Source organism: Bos taurus, chromosome 11 (genome assembly GCF_002263795.3).
Source record: "Bos taurus isolate L1 Dominette 01449 registration number 42190680 breed Hereford chromosome 11, ARS-UCD2.0, whole genome shotgun sequence".
Lineage (NCBI taxonomy): Eukaryota > Metazoa > Chordata > Mammalia > Artiodactyla > Bovidae > Bos > Bos taurus.
This window is the reverse complement of record NC_037338.1, coordinates 21,905,723-21,925,184: the sequence shown is the minus strand read 5'-3', so window position 1 is coordinate 21,925,184 and position 19,462 is coordinate 21,905,723. Positions and strand designations below refer to the sequence as shown.

General features: G+C 40.6%; 1 protein-coding gene across 4 annotated transcripts in view; it reads right to left on the bottom strand.

The window, feature by feature from the left end:
- TMEM178A (transmembrane protein 178A) overlaps window positions 1–19,462 on the bottom strand; it is a 285,171-nt gene that overhangs the window by 95,429 nt on the left and 170,280 nt on the right. The window contains exon 2 of one of the 4 annotated variants that reach the window (XM_010809963.4): window positions 8,471–8,569. The exons of the other annotated variants lie outside the window; for them this stretch is intronic. The gene's annotated coding sequence lies outside the window, so the exon portion shown is untranslated. The remainder of the gene's footprint in view (window positions 1–8,470; window positions 8,570–19,462) is intronic. 4 annotated transcript variants of the gene reach the window in all.

The following is a 19,462-nucleotide window of genomic DNA, read 5'->3' as shown; positions in this document are numbered from 1 at the left end:
CAAATAGCTATACAAACATCTACACATTTTCCGTTTGTTTCAAATATTCTTCCAAATAAATTCTTTTTTAGAAAGAGAAGAATTGAATCGATTATAAACTTCAACATGCAGATTCTGAAGTTATGCGGACTGAGAAGATAACCAGGTGAAGCATCTGAACCTCAGATCACAGAGAAATCTGACTTAATGCAACCTTAAAAGTGGGTGCAGCTTCTGAGTTTCAAATCTGAATTTCCAGAAAGCACTAAGAAAGAAAGAACTGGTGTTGTAGTACTATTTACAACAGCCAGAACATGGAAGCAACCTCAGTGTCCATCAACAGAGGAATGGATAATGAAGATGTGGTACATACACACAATGGAATACTACACTCAGCCATAAAAAGAAACAAAGTTGGGTCATCTGCAGAGACTTGGATGGACTTAGAGACTGTCATACAGAATGAAATAGGTCAGAAAGAGAAAAACAAATATCATACATTAATGCATAGATGTGGAATCTAGAAAAATGGTATAAATGATCTTATTTGCAAAGCAGAAATAAAGACACAAATGTAGAGAAAAAATGTATGGACACCAAGGGGGGAAAGTAAGGGGGATAAATTGGGAGATTGGGGTTAACATATACACACTATTGATAGTATGTATAAAATAGATAACTAATGAGAACCTACTGTATAGCACAGGAATTCTTGGCTGAGCTATTACTACTGTCCTAGTTTTACAATCTGTGAAAATGGAGAACAGAGAGGTTAAGTGGGTTTTCCAAGATCATACAGCTAAGCAGTAGCTGACATAGACCTGAAAACCAGCTTTATTCAATTCCGAAGGACCTTGCTTTTAATCACTACCTTGCATTATATAGTGAAGTCACTCAGTCGTGTCTGACTCTTTGTGACCCCATGGACTGTAGCCTACCAGGCTCCTCTGTCCATGGGATTTTCCAGGCAATAGTCCTGGAGTGGATTGCCATTTCCTTCTCCAAGGGATCTTCCCAACCCAGGGATGGAACCCGGGTCTCCTGCATTGCAGGAAGACGCTTTACTGTCTGAGCCACCAGGGAAGTCTTAATGCCTTGCATTAAACCCTATTAAAGTCACAAAATAACAGAAACTAAGAGGATTTTGTGTATTTTACAGGTAAGGAAACTGAAACTAGTGTTGTGAGGTGCCTTGACAAATATCACCTGGTTCATCAAAGCAGAGCCTAGGACTTAAGACTCTTATCTGACAATCCAAAAAGCTTTCTCCTTACCTAATCACTTCCTTTTTAAACAAAAGCAGCCTTATTCTAGCTTTGGCAAACTCAATCAATCTCTTTACTGAATGTTAGAAAAAAATTTCCCTTCCAGAAATGACTTACTCTTGTTTCATAAGCTCAGTCAATTCTTTTGTAATCCAAAATATGCACCCTGAAATAAATTCCATGGGTTAGAAGTCTAAGCACATGTTTGTTTGTTTGTTTGTTTTTTCCTCTCCCTGCTTTCGAAACCGCCACTCAGAGCATGCTGCCTAACACAGACTCCCTTCCAGGGACTGGAACTGATAGAGAAAAAGGAGAAAAAAGACAAAGTGCAAACCTATTTTCACAATCAGATCTTTCATTCAACAGATGATTGCCAAGTAATAGATGTGACTGACAACAGTCACCCAATGAGGTCTAGCATCTTAACCAAGATGCCCGTTGTTTCTGATCCATTTGTTAAAGATGCCCATATTACACTGACCATGTGATGATTAAGGCATTGTTTACCAAACCAGGCATCATGACTGATGTTTTTTAAAAAGTGCATATATGCAAAATGCAAATCTGATTACCTCAATAATAGCCCATTCTTTAGCTTAAAAGGAGATGCTATTTTGGAATTATCAGCAGAAGCTCCCCCTTGGCCTCCCCCACCCCCCACTAAATGTGCTCTTTGCACGAAGCAAAATGTTGATAATAGTTGAATGTGGGGGAGTGGGTAAAAGGGTCTATTATTCTAATCTATTTGAGAATTTGAAAACTTGCACAATAAAGGCTCATTTTTTTTCCTCAAAAGTAATCCTTTCCTTGGGAAGAAGCTTCCCAGAGTCTTGTCTCATCAGGAAGCAAGGATTAGTAGAGGGCACTGGACTTGAACTCAGAAGTCCATGACCTCTAGCAGTCCAACAACCTCCTGGGCCACAGAGCCTTGAAGGTTCAACCTTCCCTAACTCGTGGTTTGTCTCATAGTCTCCCCTGCATTTGCTCCCATCACACTCCCTGAGAGTCCTTATCATACTGTATTTCCTTTGTCTTCTTCCCCATTTCCCCAGGAATACAAGAACTCGTCTAGAGATGGCGTCACAACCCAGTTAATGCTGAGCCACCAGGACCTAGTACAATGTCTGCATGTATCCAACACTCAGGAAATATCTGGTTGACCAAACGGCTCGTTGCGATTTTTCAGGATCTTACAGAAAACCATGAATGAACTTTTTGACCAACCCAATACTTACTCAAAGAAGAAAGAAACTGACATTGATTAAGTATATGTTCATTAGGAGGGCCCATTTCTTACTGGTGTTGTCAAGATTGAGACCACTTAGCGCAGTGGTTGGTGTGTAGTAAGTACTCATTTACTGGTAGCTGCTTGAATAACAATAATTATTTCTACTATCATTATTATTACCCACCTATCATATGATATTTAATCATCACCTGAAAGAAAATGCTTTCAAAGTCTCCATTACTAAGTGGCAGAATTTGAACCTAAAACTATTTGTCCCCAAAGCTCATGATTTTAGCTCTGCATCATTCTGATTTCTTATGTCACTGCCAACTCTAATGTAAAACAGACTATGTGTGAGTCGCTTCAGTTGTGTTCTACTCTTTGCAACTCCATGGATCATAGCCCACCAGGCTCCTCTGTCCATAGGATTCTCTAGGCAAGAATACTGAAGTGGATTGCCATGCCCGCCTCCAGGGGATCTTCCTGAACCAGGGATCAAACCCTGGTCTCAGGCATCTCCTGCATGGGCAGGCGGGTTCTTTACCACTAGCACCATGTGGGAAGCCCAAGTCAGTCTATAGATGGGCCTAAAAAGAGCTGAAAGAGCTCAGTTGTGGATTGTTAACCCCCTCCATTGAATGTCAGATTCTAGAGGTAAGACACCTGACACTTTCCACGGCTGAGAGGAAGAGACATCAAACTGTTCCAGGCTGCTTAAACTCAATTTAATCCCTGAGTGAACAGAAAGAAACAAACAGCAGTCACTACAGTTCATGTGGCTGAAATAAATGTATATTTCGCTTGAGTCAGCAGTGTCCCCCCTACTCTGAAAACGCATTAGTGTTAGTTTACTGTACATATACTTTTCTCCTTAGACTTGGTTTAATTGTGACTATGAAGTCACATGGGGATGGCTAGTCCCAACAGCACAGGTTTGAATTAAATGTTAAGAGAACACTGGGCTGAAACAATTTCCTTTTCCTTCATCTGCATTTGAATTTCCCTTTTCCTAAGGAGCTGTGGATAGCAGATGTTAGGGAACACTAAGTTGAGGGTGACTGGCTGGGCAAGGGCTGTAGTAAGGGATAATCAGTCTATGAGTTCTGCCTGTTTCACTAATTTGGTGATCTCAGACCAGTCACTGTTGCTCTTTATGCTTCTGTTTGCCCAGCCATAAAACAAGAAAAATCATGCACGGTAGAGTTGGGAGTTAACATTAACAAGTACCCTTAAAACCCACATAAGACTTAATAAAAATTTATTGCACACAGAAATCTCCATATTTTTACACCTTCCCATTAAGAAGGTGTCACAACAAATGTCATATGATATCACTTATATGTGGAATCTAAAAAAGATACAAATGAACTTATTTATAAAACAGAAACAGACTCACAGACATAGAAAACAAGCTTATGGTTACCCAAAGGGGTGGGGAGGGAAAGATTAGGAGTTTGGGATTAACAGATACACAGTACTGTATATAAAAATAGATAAACAAGGCCCTACTATATAGCACAGGGAACTATATTCAATATCTTACAATATCCTATAATGGAAAGGAATCTGAGAAAGAACATATATATATATATATGTTCTTTTATATATATTTATCTCTGAATCACTTTGCTGTACACCAGAAGCTAACACAATATTGTAAATCAACTATATTTCAATTAAAACGATGTTTTTTTAATTTTTAAAAAAACTCTCAAGAAAGCACAAATTTTCTAAGCTTCATTCTCATAAGCCTTTCCAGCCCACAGCTGAAGAGCCAGCATCAGCCAGCCACAGCCAGCCATTCTCAGGCAGAAAGTAGCCTCAGGGTCCCTTCGGCTTCCAGAAATCAGATATGACCTCCTTGCAACGTTTTCCTTGTGAACTCAGCCAGGTACCTAGAATTGGACTTCCAGGACCAGCCCTCAGATACTCCTTTTCAAAATTTGTTGTTCAGACCATCAGAGAAAATTATAATTCCATCAAACAATTAAGATAGAGCTCACATTTGTAGCTTTCTGGGGAACGCAGAGTGAAATCCAAAATTACCTCCTTAGCAAGAAAAGTGACTGAAAGTGAAAGTCGCTCAGTAGTGTCTGACTCTTTGCAACCCCAAGTTACAGTCCATGGAATTCTCTGAGCCAGAATATTGGAGTGGATAGCCTTTCCCTTCTCCAGGAGATCTTCCGAACCTAGGTCTTCCTCATTGCAGGTGGATTCTTTACCAGCTGAGCCACAAGGGAAGCCCCTAGCAAGGAAGGAAAGTCCTTAAAACAATAAAATGAATCAAAGATGTGGCAATAAAGTGTTAAAGGCAGGAATACCTTCGATACTGAAAAGTTTGTCAACACCTTTGAAGTTCAGTGGTTTCACCTCTTTCCAAGTGTTGGGGCTTTTTTTTTTTTAAAGGACATGAAGAACCTTAAAGAGGTCCTGGGAAGTCAGATGTTTTGCTCTTCAACATCAAACTCTCCTGGAAGACAATAAGGAGCTCCCCTTCAAGCTACACAAATAAAATAATAAATAGGAAAATAGTGGGGAAAATAGGAGATAGTAGAATTGATGAGGACCAAATGTTTGGAAAGCAAAAGAGTATTTCAGGAACCTGAAGGTGAACTTCTAACAATTTATTGACCTGGTAGAAAAGTCTAGAAATTGTGATCATAATGGAACACTGAGACAACTTCCTAAAGGAGTTCATAAGCCCTCATGAACAAAAGGGAACAATGGATCAAGACACCCAGAAGAGCCCTGAGAGTTAGGGAGGAAAATTTTGTCTTGCCCTTGTATGATGAGCAAGAGCTAAACATAACTAGTTGTGCAATGAGTTGACTAGTTGAATGAACACTAAATCAACTCTTCTGAGTACACAGAGTTGTCTTCAAATAACCCACTCATGTTTTTAAGCTTTAAGTCAAGAATCCTAACCAGGTATTATTTACAACAACAAATACTGAGACTGACAGATCCTAAATGCCAACTGATACCCACAAGGGTCGTTAAATCAGCCTAGACTGGAAACACCTACACACTCTCTAGCACAAGGAGAAAACATGTAAACACCACAGAGGTGACCTTATCCAGGCTCCACGCCCCCTTTTCGGTTTCTAAAACCATCGCTATGACCCTTCACCTAGTATGCCTTTCCCCACCTTCATGGCCCACTCCTCACACTTGTCCCTACAAATTACACTCTTATTCCCAGAGTTTGCAGTAATCTGGTTAAGGTAATTTATATTAAATTACAGACTTTTGATGACCCTAATGTTTCCAGAAGAATTTTCATTTTTACAATAAAAGACCCAATAAATTCAACTGATGGTCAGTGTAAAGGTTTTAGTTACATATAGAGAATATTTTTTATATGAGAGTGTTTTAGTGAGAGATACAAGTTATTGAAAACAGATCAAGCTACCACAAGCCAAGAGGGAAACTGGGTTTCATTTTTCTGTCTCCCTAAAAACCATTTTAACAGTTTCTTTATCTACATGGCAGAATAAAGCTGTACTATGCTCTCGAGATTCCACATTGCAGTTCTAGAGACCGACTGACTACCTCTAAATGCCATTTTTAATTTACAGGGAGAAAATCTGACTGGCACAGCCCGGCTTCCTTTGCAGCCAGGGACATGGGTATGACACAGCCCAACCATGAATACTGAGGTCCTACCGAGGGGTAGGGAGTTGTATTGGTAGGTATTATACAGGCTAAATGGATATCCTAAAAGCTCTGCTATAAAGACCTTCCTGCAGAACCTTTGAATCTGTGTTTTCCAAACTTCTCTGAGGGTAGAATCATCAGACCCTAGACTGAAAAGTCTGAATCAGTGGACCTGGCAATGTCTATTTTTAGTAACTACATCAGGTGATGATTATCGTGAGGTAAGCTTGGGAAACTCTGTTGAATCAAACCAGAGGCTACTGCCTATACAGAAGGACATGTTTGACCTGTGTAGCCAAAATCTCCCATCCTGCATTCCTCAAAGTGTCTTGACCTATGATTGTCAATGAGCCTACTCTCTCCACAATCTGATCTCTTGGAAGTCTTCTTTAAAAAAAAAAAAAAAAAAAATTTACTTATTTTGGCTGCACTAGGTCTTTGTTGCCAGGTGCAGGACTTCTCTAGCTGCAGAGAGCAGGGGCTACTGTCCAGTTGGTGGCACATGGGCTGCTCGTTGAAGCGGCTCTTCTTGTTGCAGAGCACGGGCTCTAGGACACATGGGCTGCAGCAGTTGCAGTTCTCGGGGCTAAGTGGCTCTGCGGCATGTGGGATCTCCCCGGACCAAAGATCAAACCCATCCCCTGCATTGCAAGGCAGATTCTCAACCTCTGGACCAGGGAAGTCTTCTTGGGAGTCTTCTATCCTGAATCATTTCAAAGTCTCAGGAAATAACTATGAGGAGACTCAACATTACCCATACTTCGGAGAAGGCAATGGCACCCCACTCCTGGAAATTTTGCCTGGAAAATCCCATGGATGGAGGAGCCTGGTGGGCTGCAGTCCATGGGGTCATTAAGGGTCAGGCACGACTGTGCGACTTCACTTTCCCTTTTCATGCATTGGAGAAGGAAATGGCAACCCACTCCAGTGTTCTTGCCTGGAGAATCCCAGGGACGGCGGAGCCTGGTGGGCTGCTGTCTATGGGGTCGCAGAGTCGGACACGACTGAAGTGACTTAACAGTAGCAACTTTCACAGGATATTTGGGCCCAAAGCATGGAAAAATAAAACAGCATGGAAAATCTTGGGGCCCAAAGATTTTAATTCTTTTTGGATTAAAAAGAAATAGTCAACTTTCCATACAGACTTCCCTCCTCCTCCTTAGAGATCAGGATAGCATGAAAAACTCTCTTCCCTTAAGAACTCCAACTGCCTTGAGAGTAGGTGAGTTTGACATCCTTCACATTCTTACTTCACCCCAATCCCACCATTTCAGTTGACTGGGTGTCCTGGTCTCAAGAATTTTATCACATAGCTTAGAAGATCGATGTGCTACTCCTAAAACAGCTTCATAAAGGATAGTGTAACAAATTAAAGGCTTAGCTTTACCTATTAAGACTCACATAATATTATCCTAATAATACAATGCTGGTTTATTTTCAGGCTGGGGTTATCAACTAAAGGATACCGTTATAAACTAAGGAACAAGCAGATACTTAATGACAACTGCCAAAATCTTTTTCCTGTGTAAAGCACTGTTGAGGTTTTCAAAAGATGTATCAGAAATACAAAAGGCCAGTGAACATATGAAAAAATTGCTCCACCTCAGCAAGTATACAAATTAAAAGAATGAGCTCATTTTTTACCTATCAAATTGGCAAAGACAAAAAAAGAATAATCCCCAGTGCTGGTAAGGTTGTGAGAAGGTTGACTCCCTTGCTGAAAGGAGTATAAATTGGGATGGCTTTTCCAGAAGGTAATTGGAATATGTATTTGTAAAGTCTTAAAAGTGGCTACATTTCTTAATCTAGCACTTTTTATTTGTAAGAATTTATCCTAAAAAAAAAAAAGAACTAAGACTGGGCTCATAGATTTATGACAAGATTGTTCATTATAACACTGACTATATTGGCAAGTACCTGGAGAAAAGAACCCAGCAACAGAAAATAGTTAAGCAAACTAAGGCAGAGACATACAATGGATATATTGCACTGTCACAAAAAACTGAGGAGGTATGATAATATTTATAGATGGGGAGTATTTAATATGTTGGCAAAAAAAATCAGTTTAAAAAATATTTATAAAAATAAAAAAATTTTTTAAAAATTATAAGAGGTATGACCTCATTTTTGTTTTTAAAAATTGTAGTAGACTATTTGGGCACAGTTGCTAGTCTGTAATTCATTACTGGGAATCACCCCCACAAACCTACCTGAAAGGGGTGGCCTTCCTGGTCCTGTTTTAGTAACAGCTTGACATTGGCTGATAAAAGTGCGGGATCAGTAAATAGCTAGAATTCTCTGACTGGAGAATAAGAACTAACAGACACAATACCGTGCTCACATGATTGCTGAGGAATAAACTGAAGGATGCTGTTCAATTAGGGCAGGGATGGCCATTTTCACTCACTCGCAAGCAGAAGAGTAGCTGAATGAGCCTTGTCTGCAGGAAGGAAAGGGGGAGAAGAGAGAAACAGAACATGAGCTTCAAAAGACTGTGATGTGTGGAAGGAGGAGTGTCCTCTCCCTAACTTTAAAACCTCCTTTTATTGAACTATCTTGAATCACATAAAGAGTAAACTTCTGAATTTAACAGATACGAGCACCGAAGAATTGATGCTTTTGAACTGTGGTGTTGGAGAAGACTCTTGAGAGTCCCTTGGACTGCAAGGAGATCCAACCAGTCCATTCTAAAGGAGATCAGTCCTTGGTGTTCTTTGGAAGGAATGCTGCTAAAGCTGAAACTCCAGTACTTTGGCCACCAGATGCGAAGAGTTGACTCATTGGAAAAGACTCTGATGCTGGGAGGGATTGGGGGCAGGAGGAGAAGGGGATGACAGAGGATGAGATGGCTGGATAGCATCACGGACTCGATGGACGTGAGTCTGGGTGAACTCCGGGAGTTGGTAATGGACAGGGAGGCCTGGCGTGCTGCGATTCATGGGGTCGCAAAGAGTCGGACACGACTGAGCAACTGAACTGAACTGATCCCTGAAAGATGGTATTTCAGACCAATTTTCTCTGCTTTTTCTTTTAAATTGTAACATGACATGAAAGGTCAAAAAGCCTGCACTCCACCCAGGATTATGCACTTAACTGTGTGATTTGGAGAAGTCATTCTACCGTCTAGATTCTGTGAGACTTTCAAGCAGGAAATCCCAGCTTTTTAGAAAGGACAAAGTAGACTCATGGGGGTAGGACCCAGAGAACTCCCTGTCTGCCCATCTTGCAGGTGGCTCAAAACCCAAGTGAAAAAGACTGAATCATGCCCTGCCAGTGAGTGGCAGTCTAGATGTGAGTCCTGGTTCTTCTGAGGACACCAGCAAGTGGGTTCGGGCAAATTGCTTAATGATTTTATAGCTCAATCTCCCTATCTGTAAAATGGGATTAATTTTTTAAATTAATTAATTTATTTAAATTGGAGATAATTACTTTACAATATTGTGGTGGTTTTTTGCCATACATCGATATGAATCAGACACAGGTGCACATGTGTCCCCCTATCCTGAACCCCCCTCCCACCTCACCCCATTCCTCTGGGTTGTCCCAGAGCACTGGCTTGTCCTGCTTTGTGCATCGAATTTGCACTGGTCATCTATTTTACATATGGTAATATACATGTTTCAATGCTATTCTCTCAAATCATCCCACCCTTGCCTTCTCCCACAGAGTCCAAAAGCATGTCCTTTACATCTGTGTCTCTTTTGTTGTCTTGCATATAGGGTGGTCATTACTGTCTTTTTAAATTCCATATATATGTGTTAATATGTTGTATTGGTGTTTCTCTTTCTGACTTACTTCACACTGTATAATAGGCTCCAGTTTCATCCACGGCATTAGAACTGACTCGAATGCATTCTTTTTTATAGCTGAGCAGTATTCCATTGTGTATATGTACCACAACTTCCTTATCCATTTGTCTGCCAGTGGACATCTAGGTTGCTTCCATGTCCTAGCTATTGCACACAGTGCTGCAATGAACATTAGGATACATGTGTCTCTTTCAATTCTGGTTTCCTCAGTGTGTATACTCAGCAGTAGGCAGTTCTATTTCCAGTTTTTTAAGGAATCTCCACACTGTACTCCATAGTGGCTGTACTAGTTTGCACTCCCACCAACAGTGTAATAGGGTTGGGATTAATTCTTACACAGCTTCCTTAGGACTGCTGAAGGATTCAGCTGAGCTATTTCAAATCCTGAAAGATTATGCTGTGAAAGTGCTGCCCTCAATATGCCAGCAAATTTGGAAAACTCAGCAGTGGCCACAGGACTGGAAAAGGTCAGTTTTCATTCCAATCCCAAAGAAAGGCAATGCCAAAGAATGCTCAAACTACTGCACAATTGCACTCATCTCACATGCCAGTAAAGTAATGCTCAAAATTCTCCAAGCCAGGTTTCAGTAATACGTGAACCGTGAACTTCCTGATGTTCAAGCTGGTTTTAGAAAAGGCAGAGGAACTAGAGATCAAATTGCCAACATCCCCTGAATCATCAAAAAAGCAAGAGAGTTCCAGAAAAACATCTATTTCTGCTTTATTGACAATGCCAAAGTCTTTGACTGTGTGGATCACAATAAACTGGGGAAAATTCTGAAAGAGATAAGAATACTAGACCACCTGACCTGCCTCTTGAGAAATCTGCATGCAGGTCAGGAAGCAACAGTTAGAACTGGACATGGAACAACAGACTGGTTCCAAATAGGAAAAGGAGTACGTCAAGTCTGTATATTGTCACCCTGCTTATTTAACTTATATGTAGAGTACATCATAAGAAACGCTGGACTGGAAGAAACACAAGCTGGAATCAAGACTGCTGGGAGAAATATCAATAACCTCAGATATGCAGAAGACATCACCCTTATGGCAGAAAGTGAAGAGGAACTCAAAAGCCTCTCGATGAAAGTGAAAGTGGAGAGTGAAAAAGTTGGCTTAAAGCACAACATTCAGAAAACGAAGATCATGGCATCCGGTCCCATCACTTCATGGGAAATAGATGGGGAAACAGTGGAAACAGTGTCAGACTTTCTTTTTTTGGGCTCCAAAATCACTGCAGATGGTGACTGCAGCCATGAAATTAAAAGACACTTACTCCTTGGAAGGAAAGTTATGACCAACCTAGATAGCATATTGAAAAGCGGAGATATTACTTTGCCAACAAAGGTCCGTCTAGTCAAGGCTATGGTTTTTCCAGTGGTCATGTATGGATGTGAGAGTTGGACTGTGAAGAAAGCTGAGTGCTGCAGAGTTGATGCTTTTGAACTGTGGTGTTGGAGAAGACTCTTGAGAGTCCCTTGGACTGCAAGGAGATCCGACCAGTCCATTCTGAAGGAGACCAGCCCTGGGATTTCTTTGGAAGGAATGATGCTAAAGCTGAAACTCCAATACTTTGGCCACCTCATGTGAAGAGCTGACTCATTGGAAAAGACTCTGATGCTGGGAGGGATTGGGGGCAGGAGGAGAAGGGGACGACAGGGGATGAGAAGGCTGGATGGCATCACTGACTCGATGGATGTGAGTCTGAATGAACTCCGGGAGTTGGTGATGGACAGGGAGGCCTGGCGTGCTGCAATTCATGGGGTTGCAAAGAGTCGGACACGACTGAGCAACTGAACTGAATTGAACTGAACTCATGTAAAGTTCTTAGCATAGGAACTAGAACATAAAATAAGCATTAGTTGTGGTCTCCAGAGGCCCTATTCAAGGAAAAGGTATTCCTTACTTTCCAAGAAACAGATTAGTCCCCTAGGCCAATGCTTCTCAAACTTCAGTGTGCCTAGAATTCCCTAAAGATGTTGCTAATAAGCAGATTTTGGTGTGGGCTCAGAATTTGCAATTCCAACTAGTTCTAGGTAAAACAAAGCAGGTAATCCACCAAGCTGTGTTAGTGTTAACACTTCTGCCTCAAAGAAACGCATAAAACCTTCTCATACCTATTTCCAATGTGCAAAAGAACCCTCAATCAACTGGAAAGTTTTAAGAGTGGGACCTTTTAATTACTTAGATGTTCTCACTAAATTGGAGTTAAACATCGCCATGTTTTCAGTTTCAGCTTTCAGAGCAACTGCTTCTAAAATATATTATTAGTTCACTTTTTGGCTTTGGTAAGTTCAGGACATAATTTAATCTTTCTTGGATGATTTGTGAGGCACTTCAAACTCTTACGGTGCCTCTGGTCATTATTTAGAGCATTCATTTTCATTGCCTGGCTCCACAGACACAGGAGTTATGGGGTAAGAAATTGGACTGAATTTGTTCAGACCCAGAGCATAGTCTGAACTCTGTTGAAGGGTTTTATGTGTTTCTACTGATTCTTTGGAATGAGTGTCTTTGCTGACCATAAAGTGAAATGAAGGATGCTATTCTGGTTACTTGAAGGGTCTGATCATGCTCTGAATAGTTGAGTTATATACACTGCTACAGAATAACACCATGCCATGCCAGGGGTGCAGCCAGGCACTCCTGGCCAATCTGTGGAGGATGCTAAAAGAAGCATCCCTGGGAAACACTCAAGATTTTGAGGATATCAGGAGCTCTTTTACCTCATCACTTATGCAATATTGCTTTCTCCCCAGTCTTGTCTTAACAAAGAATTAGGGCAGCTTCAAAGCCATTTCGCAAATAAACAGACCCAAGACTGCTGCTACTGAACACTCAGGAAACCTGCTTTTCTTTACTCATGGTGGTTTACAGAGGATTTCTACTCCATGGAATGGTCATTTCTTAAGCTGTTTCAAACTCACAAGATCTATTGGGAATCACATGAACCATGTCTAGCCTTGCCTGGCTGTTTTTCTCAGTTCAGTTCTATTTCCTTCCTTCTCCTCCATCCCCCTCCATCCTTTCTTCTCATCCTCCTCCTCCCTCCCACGCATTCTTACTGAGGCATGACACTCTCAGAGAAGGCTGCACCCTCTCTCCCACCCCTGCTATTTCCCATCCTTGCTCTCTGAGCTTACTCCTTTAAACCAGTTCTATTCTTATAGGAAAACTTGGTCTCCTTTTGATATATTTAAGTCAGGCCCCATTTCTCCCAGATATTTCCCTGAATCTTTCCAAATGTCTGCAGGTCTCAGCACACAGACGTTCTTACCAAAGACTGTTAACAAATGCTCTTTTGGAGCCTGAGATACATCCAGTCTGACCCTCCCTTCAATAGACATGGGTGTGAGAGTTTGCTTGGACAACCCTGCAGCAACACCATTATCAGCCCAAAATAAACACAAATCTAACTCCAGTAGCTTTGAAGAATCATGTAGATTAACATCAGTCACATTATGTTTTAAAAGTTCTAATAGACACTATTTAAAAGTAAAAAGAAACAGCTAAAATTAATGTTGGAGATGTGGTAAGGTAAGTCGCTTCAGTCGTATCCGACTCTGTGCGACTCCATAGACGGCAGCCCACCAGGCTCCCCCGTCCCTGGGATTCTCCAGGCAAGAACACTGGAGTGGGTTGCCATTTCCTTCTCCAATGCATGGAAGTGAAAAGTGAAAGTGAAGTCGCTCAGTCATGTCCGACTCTTCGCAACCCCATGGACTGCAGCCTACCAGGCTCCTCCGTCCATGGGATTTTCCAGGCAAGAGTACTGGAGTGGGGTGCCATCGCCTTCTCCGTACCTTACTAGAGATGTACCTTAACCCAATATATTAAAATATTATCATTTCAATGAGTATTCAGTATAAAAAATTGTCAACAAAATAGGTATTTGACATTCTTTTTCTATACTAAGTCATCCCCTGTGCATGCTACACTTGCTGCGTGTCTCAGTTTGGACCAGCCACACTTTAATGGCTCAATGGGCAAAGGTGGGCCCTAATGTCCACATAGAAAGAGAAGAATGTAGATGTCTACTGTGAGTCCCATAAAGGAGCAGAGTGAAAGTTTTTACAAGCATATCATAAAGGCTACATCTTTAAAACCTTTCTTAGACAACTCTCCACCCAAGGCAAGTGCTAAGAATCTCACACCCCACTCACCCCCTCGCTGCTTTGTTCTGTTCTTCATTTTCCCTCCTCCTCAACTTGCTTTTACTGGCCTAGGCCCCTGATACTGAAAATGCTTCTCTGACTGCTTTTCCTCCAAGAATTAGTCCTTCTGGAATTATAGTGAATAAAATGATCTATTTTGTTGGGTGATTCTTCAAGGTTCCTGGTTCACCCGGCACCTGCTCACCAGTCTCCCAGGTTTCTTGAGGGTGCCTGGGTGAACACAAGTGATCCCCAGCCGGAAACACATGAGCCACTCTTCAGATGCGTGGGGACTTCACCAAGGCAACGGAATCTGCCTGTGGTGAAAATGCTCCTGCTAACCAGCCCACTTTGCAGAGCCCTTCTCAGGATCGCTGCCAGCACTGCAGTTCTAACAGGAGAGTTACTGAGAAGAGGAAGGATTCTGCTCTGTGACAAAGACCATTCCCTCCTTCTGACACCTAGAATCTTGGGAATGAGAAGGTAGAAGACACGGAGGCAAAGCAACACTCCCTGGACAGCAGTTTTATTATATTCAGCTGTAGGGGCTACAGAATTAATCATGATCTGTTTGTACAGCTTTCCTGTCAACACTAGTTATAGCTACCTTGTGCTTCTCTAAGAACTCAGATGGGATGTTTCCCAAAGACAATCCAGGTGGAGTTACAGTTTCTGGTGGTGAGAATGATTTGCTCATGTCCAGCACTATCTTCCCTAAGATTGTGAAACTCATATTTTTAAAAAGTATTTATTTATTTGGCTGTGTCAAGTCTTAGTCATGGCATGCAGGATCTTTAGTTGTGGCATATGAACTTAGCTGTGGTCTGTGGAATCTAGTTCCCTAACCAGGGATTGAACCCAGGCTCCCTGCTACTGGAGCTGTAGCCACTGGATCACTAGGGAAATCCCTGAAATATCGTTTTGAATCATTTGGTTGGAATGAAGATGGAAAACATTGCTCATAAAATAGATGCCTCTATCTATGGACAACAGATAATAACAATAACATCTAGCTAAGTAGCCTTGATCATCATGAGTCACAGCTGGATCTAACTGTTCAGCTCAGTCATATCCAACTCTTTGTGACCCCATAGACTATAGACCACCAGTGTCCTCTGTCCATGGAATTTTCCAGGCCAGAATACTGGAGTGGGTTGCCATTTCCTACTCCAGGATCTAACTGAATAAATCCTTATTATTATTATAGCCACACAAGAGATATGATTGGACCATGCAAATAACCCAAATGTTCTCAGGAATCACAATCAACTAGACTCCCAAGGGTCATCCAGACCAAAAAAGACCTAAAGCTAGTCTAGTAAACCCCTTAAGTCTTCTAAACCAATGCAGTACTGGCAGAAGTGAGTCACCCAGGGAGAGCACGGATTGAACAGCACTCAGTCCAGCATCTTTTTACCTCATATCAATCACTTCAAGAGACCTTGTGCTGAAGACTTGGCTACTCTCAATACTCCCTTTGTATCTAAACATTAATAAATATCCAAGAAATATCAATTGTTCTTTTCATCTTCCCCCAGCTGAATCGAGTCATTCTAATACTGAATGGCTTTTTAATATCTTTGACACACTCCCTTTCCTATGTCTGCCAATATTATAATGCATTATTTGGCTGGTGATTTTTCTCATTTCTCTTCTCAACTCAGCAGCCAGAACTGCTCCTCCTGACTTGGCAGAAGTTGAGGATGTCCATTCTTGCTGACTTTTGTGCTTGTTCATTGCCAGAAACCCATAATGTTTAAGATTTTTCATTTTTCCTCTGCATTTTTTTGAGAGGAGTTATTATTTGTGGCCAGAAATTCCATAGTTTTCAAATTTACTCTATAGTTCCTAAAGTACCTAACATAGGCCCTTATTTCTTTGAAATCCTAAAGAAACATACAATTGTCAAGTAATACAAGTTATGCAAGAATTCTATATACATACAGTCTGATTAACCGAAAGGTATTTTATTATTGTTAAATATAGGAGCATGTTTTCCTGAGTGTGGCACACAATCATAGTTTCCTCTGAGCTAGTTTATTTATTACACTTCTCTCTGCTGACCTGGATGAATAATCATCTCAGGTAAGTTTAAGACAGTTGAGGCAAAGTGGAAAAGGCGCCAATGAACTGGACTCTGCCATTAACTATCTGTATCCTTGGAAAGTCACTTAATACCCACAAACCACATTTATCTTCATCTGTTAAAACAGGAGACTAGATTAGACCAATGACTTCCAAGGTGCAGATCCCTGGTGGCTTCTAAATTCATGGCATCTCCAAGTCCATGTGTACACCTAATAGGTTATAGTTGAAATAAACAATATGTCTCATTCATCCAGGTGTAGCTATTTGTTTCAAATATATGTAATTGCTGTTCTGATTAACAAATTTAAATTCAGGCAAATGATTATTGAATTCATAGTGGCATATTGTCATTATACATCTTCTCAACCCATGGATACTACAAGTTTAAGTCCTACTGAATGGGAATCCAACAACGTTCAGGTTGAAAAGGGATTCTCACACTTGAAGATTTCTGAATCTCTGTGGTATGCTCATCTGTAAGATCCCTTGCAACAGTACAATTCTGTGTTTAAACATTTCTACTTTGACAGGGGGTCTTCCATGCTCTAATTCAAAGGCCAGTAAGGGAAACAGTTGAGCATGGGTCAGACTTGGAGTAACCGTCAGCTCACAACATGCAGTCTGGTCACATTGCACTCTAGCTGCAAAAACTCTTGCAGAGGAGAGGAAAATTCCAGATGAGGGCTATTGCTGTCTTAGAAGATTTCTTGAGACTTTCTCCCCCCGACCCTTTTCTGTTCCATTTAACTGTTGACTCACTTCAGGCTATATGTTTCTGGAACAAGCAATCTAATCTGTATCAATTATGGCAGCCAAACATGAAGCAAGCAGTCTAGCCTCGTTTATAGCCTTAGTATTATAACTGGAAACAAGAAGTCTTTTCAAAATAAGCAAATGCAAATACTAAGCAAATTATACCCAAACCACTTCTTTGAGGAACCATCTAAGTTTTTTTTCACCTTAATATAAGCCTTAGGATAATCCTGATGGTGAAAATTATTCCAAGGATGTAAGACTATATACTCATTTATGTAAGAAGCCAAGTTTAATGATTATAAAAATAAAAGAATATAAATATCTTTTAAAGAACTAAGGAAGGGATAACTTAATTATGAGTTCCTTGAAGGATGGACTATCTTTTATTTATCTCTGTGTCTCTGTATCCAAGCATTTATGGTTGTTATTATATTTATTAGATGGTGAGTTTCCTGAATACAAAAAGAAGAACTGGAAGAAGATCTTGACTGTCCTTCAACTAAAAGGAATAGGATTTGAAATAATCAATCACAGCCTGTGAAATCAATATGAATAACACAGAACTGAAGAATATTTATGTAAATGCATTTTCTAAAAGCTTGGGGGGAAATGGGAAATGAGCCAGTAGAACTACCAGAACATATCACTGTAAAGTGATATCAATTTTCCACTATCTGAAAACAGACTTCTTGGGAACCGGTTTATCAGATTATTATGGAGTAAGCAAACTACCTAGGAAATAAAAAGTGGCTAAAAATGTCAGAAGAATGACCTGAAGGAACCATTTGCTCCAATCTAAAGATGCCAGAGAGCAGAAGACACTAAAATTTGTAGGGAAAGAATGAAGAAACACTATTAAAAAGAAAGTTGGGTCAAGATGCTCAAGAAATAAAGTTTAGGCAAAAACAAAACAACTGACTTAAAATGTTTCAAAAGAGAGAGGGCAGTGGTAAGTTTGTGATATATGAATGGTTAGCTTGACAACAAAAAGAAACTTCAACCAAAGAAAGAATTATTTACAGGAATAATAAAAGTGGAAATCAACATTTTTTTAGTAAATATTATGCACCTGGCACTATTCTCATCTAATTCCATCTTCCCAATTCTGTCATTAGGTATGTGCAATGTGATCTCATTTTTCAGATGAGGTTGGAAACATTTGTCCTGGGTGACCCAACCAGAAAGTGGCAGGGCCAGGATTCAAAAACAGGACTCTTTGACATGATGGGTATTCAACCCTGCTCACACTGGGGATCCTGATGGAAAGTAAAGGAGCAAGAGGAGCAGCATCGCTGTGAAAAGTTTAAGGTTGACTTTTACTAAATCCGTGAGAAAAGCCTAGCTAGCTGCACATGGAAGAAAGTTGGAATGGTCCACCTCATAAAACAAGGCAACTGAGCATCATTTTAAACAAAAGAAAAGGGAGACATTAGTAGCAGAGGCCATTGACATTGCAACACACTGTTTACAAGATTTTTGCAAAAATTCTGCTTCAGTGGCTGATAAAAACAGCCAAAGGCATGATTTATGCAATCTGGCAGTCTGCCATAGAGAGGCAGGAAAGAGCTGACATTTGGTGAACTTAAGTCACAAAGAAAGGGTACAAAAGAAATTTACTAGATTTTAAGCGGGGAAAAGGATTTTTGCTAAGATAACACAAATCATATAAATACAAACTAGACAATAACACAAGCAGTATAATATCAAGGAACACGGGAAATATTACTTGTGATACAGAATATAGGAAATATAGAAAATCAGCTATTGAACCAGATACTATTTTTGTATTTCATTATGTTTTTTAAAAGATAATACTAAAAGAAAAAAGATAATCCTAGCTCCTAGTTTGAAAAGTATTTTTAATTAGAATTCAATTAAACAAAAATCAATGGGGTTCCACTGAGTGACAGGCAAAGTACCAGACTGGAAGTCCAGAGATTTAATAAAACATTTTAAAATAAATATCTTGGTATTGCTAAGTTTGATTTCTTCACTGGCAAACTGGGTATAATAATAATAGGAATACATTCAGAGAACCTTAGTGAACATTAAATGCAACGATGTTTGTGAAAATTGCCAGTGCTATGCAATCTTCGTACTGTTCATGAGGTTCTCAGGCAGGAATACTGAAGTGGTTTGCCATTCCTTCTCCAGTGGACCACGTTTTGTCAGAACTCTCCACCATGACCCGTCCGTCTCGGGTGGCCCTACATGGCATGGCTCATAGTTTCATTGAGTTAGACTGTGGTCCATGTGATCAGATTGGTTAGTTTTCTGTGATTGTGGTTTTCAGTGTGTCTGCCCTCTGATGGAGAAGGTTAAGAGGCTTATGGAAGCTTCCTGATGGGAGAGACTGACTGAGGGGGAAACTGGGTCTTGTTCTGATGGGTGGGGCCATGCTCAGTAAATCCTTAATCCAATTTTCTGTTGAAGGGTGGGGCTGTGTTCCCTCCCTGTTATTTGACCTGAGGCCAAACTATGGTGGAGGTACTGAAGATAATGGTGACCTCCTTCAAAAGGTCCCAT